We start from the raw sequence: 7,500 nt of genomic DNA, 5'->3' as shown, positions 1-7,500 counted from the left end.
GCTTTTAAAAGAAGGTTTGTCAAGAAATTTGATTTGATTTACTATTAACACTAACACACTCAATTACTACAAACTAGCAGATTTGAGCAGTAGGGCAGATGTTACCGTATGGTTACATGAATTCATTACCATGGCTGATATTTATCTAGTGTTTGTGTGACTTCTGGTGACCATTGGTGTCATTGGTAAAAATGTCACAGGTGACACTTAAGTTTGAAGTTTCTAATGTATTTCTGTTTTCATGTTCTTCAAAGCTTGAAATGTCATTGAATTACATTTTAACAGGCTATATTACATGTGTCCAGTTGCTATTCTTGAATTATTGAGGCAAAATTGCGTTCTAGTGCCGATTTTGAGCAAAGTAATAGCAACAATGGTATTACTAATTTCTTAGTATATTTCCAATTTGATAGTATTTAGTTTCTTAAAATATTATTGAATTTCATTTTAGAGTAGGTTATTGTGCTTTTTTGACTGAAAATAATGATAAATTATGGACGAAAGTGTGATTTGGTGTTGCTTGTGACATAAGTAATGGTGTCACCGGTCTTATGTCACAAGTCACATTCAGATGCTCTAATTTCCATGTATATTTCTATTTTTGAAGTCTTTGGTTTCTGAAACATTATTAAATTCCATATTTAACTATGGTTGTTACACTGGTTTGACTGAAATTAATGGTATATTGTCGAAATTGCAATTTCGTATTGCTTGTGACATAAGTAATGGTGTCATCTGTCTAATGGCACAAGTGACACAATGTCGCTACATAAGATATGCTTTGGTCACATTATTTCCCAACATTTTATTCCAAAAGTTTCTGAACATTGCTGGTAATAAACAGATGCAATATTGTTGTTGTTGTTAATGTACAAACATTTTTATGAAATAATATATTTGCATTCTATGTTGCTTGTGACCGATTACACCAATAAGCAACATTTTCTCCAATAGTTGGTAATATTATTGTACTATGATTGTTGTTGATTGTGTCTTTTTGTTTATAACTTACTAAATAAAGTTTGATACTCAACAAAAATCATCTGGTTATTGAGTTTGTTGTCTCAATTTGGTGTCACCGGTCACAGGTGACACCAGCAACCTATAGGTATTGTTGACGATATTATGCTGCGTTAGACCTTAAAGTTATCTAAAGGGCCTTTGATTCATGAAGTACAGGGTTTTTGCTACACATATAGAAACATGAATTGACTATTATGTCACTTTTATTTTGAGAAAAAAAATATTGGCACCTTTTGACCTTGGCTCATATATATATATATATTATATATATATATATATATATATATATATATATATATATATATATATATATATATATATATATATATATATATATATATATTATATATATATATATGGCCATCCAAATTCGCCATTCCTCTGTCCTGTGCTGACATGTATGCATCATCCCATGTCAGTGTCAGCTCTCCGGTTATCGAGTCAGGGAAATGACTTTAAAAAAACAACAAACCGAGAACTAGAAGATCCTTGTCAATCGTTGAGGTATTCAAATTACATTATTTCTATCCAAATCCATATTGTGTCAAAAATAAGGCTACCTGTATGAAAAAGGAAGCGTGCTATACATTCAATTATGTAAACAGGAATACTCAATGGCCACAAAACTTAAATGTGTAGTTCAAAGTTGATATTCGTGTTCTATAGACCTCTTAGTCTTTTGAGGACAACACAGACTAAGTGTACTTTGTACTGCGTCAAAATTTCACACATTAAGGTCATATCAGCGCCAGTACAAAGGAAGAAAACGGGATAGTTATAAGTTCTAGAATTACAAGAAAGCACCCAAGAAAAGGTAAGACAAAGGGGAAGTGGTTCAAATAGGAAACAGATGTAAATTCCAAGAGCACACTATCAAAGTACTTAGTTTGAGATCACCTAAAACTCTCACCCAGACTCAAGCACAGATCGCCACTAAGAGGAATACACTCAAATGTTTACAAAATCATATATAATATATAAACAAAACTTAATACAGTGCGTAACAGAGAAATGATTTACAAGGAAAAAAAAATCATCTCCCAAAGCTAACTATACATTTGACTGTTTCTCAGCCAGGGTATCCGACCAGGGCCAGGAAAAAACCAAGTAATTCATTTCAAGACAAAGATAGAAAGCAATTGGAAAATGGATACAGGGGGATAGAAGACACAGCGATTACCTCCCTGCCCACTATGTGCAAAAAACTCCAAGACAGAAAACAACCCCTAAAACCACCAAGACGTTTTGATCTTTATTATAATTGATTATTCCACAATCATAATTATAAGTTAAATATTCTATAAAAAATATGTATTTACATAATACAATTAGGAAAGGGTATATATCTATAGATATAATGTCAACAACTAAATGTATACATCTCTCTCTCTCTCTCTCTCTCTCTCTCTCTCTCTCTCTCTCTCTCTCTCTCTCTCTCTCTCTCTCTCTCTCAGTGAAATATGTCACAAAAAAGAAATTTTCATCGTAAGATCATGACCATCCATGTCCATTAACTTAAATTTGAATTTCACTAAATTACATGAATGCGATCCAATTTGTTCTCGAAGTATTTCTAACCGATCGGTGGAATTTCAAAAGTTGGAAAGTGTAATATCAACATTACGGTTGTAGTGGATGATGATGTGGTGTGTTTTTTTATATAAGCATGTGGGATTTAGTATTGTAGTAGTATATGGAAATGTGTGGTGGTGTTGCTAGTAGCTGCGGTACAATATTTAATGTGGTGTAGTTGTGTAGTAAGTGTGGTAGGGATGATGTTGTGTGGTTTTAGTAGTATGGTGGTAGGAGTGTTGGTGTTGTAGTAGTAGTGTTTAAGGATGATGGTTTCTGGTGTGTTGTAGTAAGTGGTGCGGTAGATGACGTTTAGTAGTAGTAGTGTAAATGAATGAATGTGGTTGTAGTAGTGGTGTTGGTGATGAGGTGTGGTTGTATAGTAGGTGGTAGATGATGTGTGCTATTTGTAGTAAATAGTGGCGGTAGGGATGATGATGTGGTGGTGATTGTAATAGTAGTGGTGGTAGAGATGTTGATGTAGTGGTTTTGGTGAGTGTTTTTTTATTCAGTGATGATAATAGCAATTGTCAAAAAGGAGGAACATTTCTCGGTCTATCGATCAAACACAAGCAAAGAAACCTAGTAGTTATTCAGCTTATACAACCCAAGAATCTCTCAAATTTAAAGCCATAGTCAAAAGGTCAAAAGAAAAAAGATTAAACTAAGCCAACCACCATTGCTTTGTTCTAATATATCATCACTATCTACCAGATGATTTAATGTGGTTGCGGAGAGAGAGAGAGAGAGAGGAGAGAGAGAGAGAAGAGAGAGAGAGAGAGAGAGGAGAGGGGGGGGGGGGGGGGGGGGGGAGGAGGAGAGACTTCTTTACCAGAATAACTTATGTATTGACCTTTTGAATTCTATATCCAAAAAAAAAAAATTTTTAAAAAGAAGAAGAAGAAGAAGAAAAGAGAAATAGATAGAAAGGCAAAGGGGAAAAAAAAAAAAAAAGAGAGAGAGAGAGAGAGAGAGAGAGAGAGAGAGAGAGAGAGAGAGAGAGAGAGGAGAGAGAGAGAGAGAGAGAGAGAGAGAGACAGAGAGAGAGAGAGAGAGAGAGAGAGAGAGAGATTTAAAAGGCAATAGGTACCTACAACAGGGGAAAAAAAATCCAGACCCATTTGTCCCTCCCCCTTCAACCATCAACTATAACTAATCAAAGAACACTACTGGTCTTCTGTGTCTATTGTGACATCTGGTGCCATACTGTCTGGCCCAACGTCATAAAAACGGGACCGTCACTAAATTTCACGAGACTGAGCACAGGTGTCAAAATATGACATATGACATAAGGGTGATTTTGTGGTTTTGAGGAAAATGTTTGACACGGCAAATTTGAAAAAGGAGGAAATGTGATGGGATGGGCGGAGATAAACTACCATTTAGGCGGAAATCCGCCTTTAGGCGGAAGATTCTCAGCCCTGCTCTCTCTCTCTCTCTCTCTCTCTCTCTCTCTCTCTCTCTCTCTCTCTCTCTCTCTCTCTCTTTCATTAAAAAAAAAATATTATTATGGTTAATTCGTGTCCTTTTTCTTCAGCTTGAGAATTTGCCATTCCATATTACATGCCACACCTTGAGGTCATTTGTTTTTTTAAAAAAAGTATTTCCTAAGCCATGTTGGCAATGGCAACACGATGGATAATGTATGACATCCCAACCCCAATGACCCGGTTTCAACCCTGTCATTATTAATTCGTCGCTTTTCTTTTTCTTAAATTATTTAAACATATATTATGTACATGGAAATGAATGGCCGCCTCGTACTGGGCTCAAACCAATTATTTCAATTGGAAAATGTCAAGTTCGCTTGAAAAGAAAAAAAGAAAATGCAAAACGTTCATTCACTTTAGTTGATAGTAGGAGCTCAAAATTTTGTATAATTATGATTTACAAGCTTCCCTTAATTTTCAAATCAAACGACATAATCTATTCCATCTAAGCCTGTACAATGAATGAAAATTATGATATTTTGTATAGGCTTGCAAGTGTATATTCAAAGTCTTATCTTATACGAACATATGCGCCCATGCAAATTATGACCCCCCCCCCCCCCCCCCATACAAAAAAAAAAAAAACAAAAAAAAAAACAACAACAAAAAAACAAACGAAAAAATAAAGCCCCTAAAAAAAATAATTCCCCAAACAAATTCCCCCCCCCCCCCCCTAATAAAATGGATTGTTTTTTAAATTTTATTTCACACGAATTGTTACAATACATAAAATGGCATTGACAGTGAATGTTAGGATGTCAATATCAGACCCAGATAGCCAAATAATTAGATGTGCCTCACTGTTATTTTGTCCGTCACTGTCAGTGTCAGTGAATCAATTTTTACAAAATGTAAAGGCCTCATTACATAAAATTTAAACGAAGTGACTATTGGTCAGTACTGACCCCCAGGCACTGGCACCTGTTGGACAGTACTGACCAATAGCCCTGTTGTTGCAGAGTGGCTTTTGGTCAGTACAGAGAGCTGGTTCCTTTGTGTTTTTATTTTCGACTAAATATTTTGACTTCAACTATTCTCTTTTTCTACTGGCGCTAAATCACCTGTGAGATTTTCACATTGGTTTATGCAGAATTAATGGGTATTTTTTTTTTTCCAAATTATTATTGTTAACTTCAGTAGGTTAACCCTAATATGACTAGAATCTAGAGGTGACGAAATGCCATTGATGTGACAAAATTTGGCCACATTTCAAACTCAACTCTGTTTTGTTTTTAGTGGGTTTTAAAACCTGTTGTTGTTTTTTTTTGTTTTTTTTTGTCTCTTCTTTTTTTCCTCGTCTTATTTACATCTTCTTTTCAAAGATTTTGGATTATCTTGATAATAGAATTAACGGTGGATGGGAATAATTTGACTTACTTCGCGTAAGCATCACTGTCTGTGACATAATATAGTCCATAATATTATGTTCGATAGGACTTGTTCAAAGTCGTAAAATTTGAAGCTAAAGAAGAAAAAAGTCGATATTTGACAGAATTCGAGAAAATAACATAAAATAAGAAAATGGTTTGAAAGCATTACCATCTTTCTATTCATTTAATCTATTTTGACAGTTAATTCATATCACTATGCCATTAGATTGTCAACAAAAAGCCCGCCCACTGCCCACGCCGTCCTCAACTCGCTGGATGACTCTCTATCAGACAGTCAGCGATCACGAACGGTTGTGTTGACCTGATAATATCGTCCATTGCAACTAAAATTACTCTTGATGATTTATTGAATAGAATGGGGTTGGAATAATCAAGAACTTTATTCCTAACCCTAACAAAACCAAGATGACGACCAACTAGATCTGAACAGGTTGTGAACAACAAAGAGGCACTACTATGATTACAAATATGATCTAAAGACGTATTTAGTTTTTGGATATGATTTAGAATGCTATGAAATTTCTTAAATCTATCGCTCAAGTACTGAAGTTCTTGTTTTGTAAAAGTTTCGATTTTTAAATTTCTTTTTTGTCTTATTTATTCAGTTTGGCAAAAATCTGCTGAAAATGTTTTAATTTTGAATGTCCTTTTCTTTCTTTTCTCATTTTTTCATTATGAAAAGTTCTTTCAAGTACCAAATGCAGTATGTAAATGATAATTTTTTAGTATGTTGAAATGGCCTTGAATAATAAGTAAATTGGTGCCATGCAACTTGTAGAAATATTCCCTGGACAAAATGACAGTGTTTTGGTCAAGCCACGATGTTACTGTTGATTTCGCACCCAAGTCTTTTGTTTTTCTTTTTTAAAAAAAAAAAAATCTGCAACGTTAATCATCGCTTGGAATTGTGATTTATTTATTCATTTATTTTTTGTTTTTAGTCAATCAATGTGTAGTCTTGGTTAACTTATTGATGGAACGAAATTGACACGCCACTCAGCTCTTTGTTATTGTTTTTAGCCAGCCATTTTTTACTCACTAAATTCTATCAGTCAGACTATAAAGTTTAGGGTTACACAGAATTTTGTGTGTTGGTACGTTATCTCCGGCTGGCAGCTGTTGTGAGCACCCTGCCTTAACGCACAGCATCAATATAATCTGAGACGTGGACTGCGATTACGTTTAATGGCGATAGTAAAATGTGGCAGAGATGAAATATATGAAGATGTATTAATCCAATCTATCCTAATAATATGAATATGACGTGCCCACCCATGTCTTTTAGTCCGTGTTACGATTTAAGAAACCGTACTTTAAAACTTCATTCACAAGTTTAGTTATTTTCAGCATATTCTTATAATAATAATAATAATAATAATAATAAATAAAAATGGAATAATCCATCCTTTATCAAGTTTCTCTTCCTTTCCGTCATTTTTTTTTTTTTGCATAACAAAAAAAGAAAAACAACAAAACAAAAAACAAAACAAAAACCTTCATCAACAGAATCGACAAAGTATTATAAAAGTATTGTAACAAGAAATATTATAGAAGATCTTTTCCTCTTTTTAAAAAAATTAAGCAATAACAAAAGCAAAACAAAACAAATAACCAAAAAAAAAAAAACCAACCAAAAAAAAAAAACCCCATCAAAACCCAAAGAAATAGAATGGACAAAATAAAATAAAAATAATCTTAAGGTGGCTTGAAACAACAAGAGTCATTCCATTAGACTTAAATCAAACTTATCTAAGTGTTACTAAGTGTCATGGGATAAGTTGGACTGGGATTATTTTTTAATGGAATAATTTAGGTAGCGGTGAATAAGTGCGAAGAGGTCTTTGTCAGCACTGACGAACAGGCCTGTGGGCGGTGGCACCTGTTGTTCAATAGTGACCAATAGGCGCCAGCACCCACATACCATTAAAAGCAGTAGCCTTTGAAGACTATAATACATTTGGGTTTGCTAGCTTATTTCAACGCATAGCGCCATTTATGCAAACAAAGCCTGTTTTTTATTCTAC

The sequence above is a fragment of the Berghia stephanieae genome, chromosome 13 (genome assembly GCF_034508935.2).
Source record: "Berghia stephanieae isolate SIO BIC M18660-M18661 chromosome 13, UCSD_Bste_1.3, whole genome shotgun sequence".
Taxonomy (NCBI): domain Eukaryota; kingdom Metazoa; phylum Mollusca; class Gastropoda; order Nudibranchia; family Aeolidiidae; genus Berghia; species Berghia stephanieae.
The sequence above is the reverse complement of the archived record's forward strand: the minus strand, read 5'-3'. Positions refer to the sequence as shown.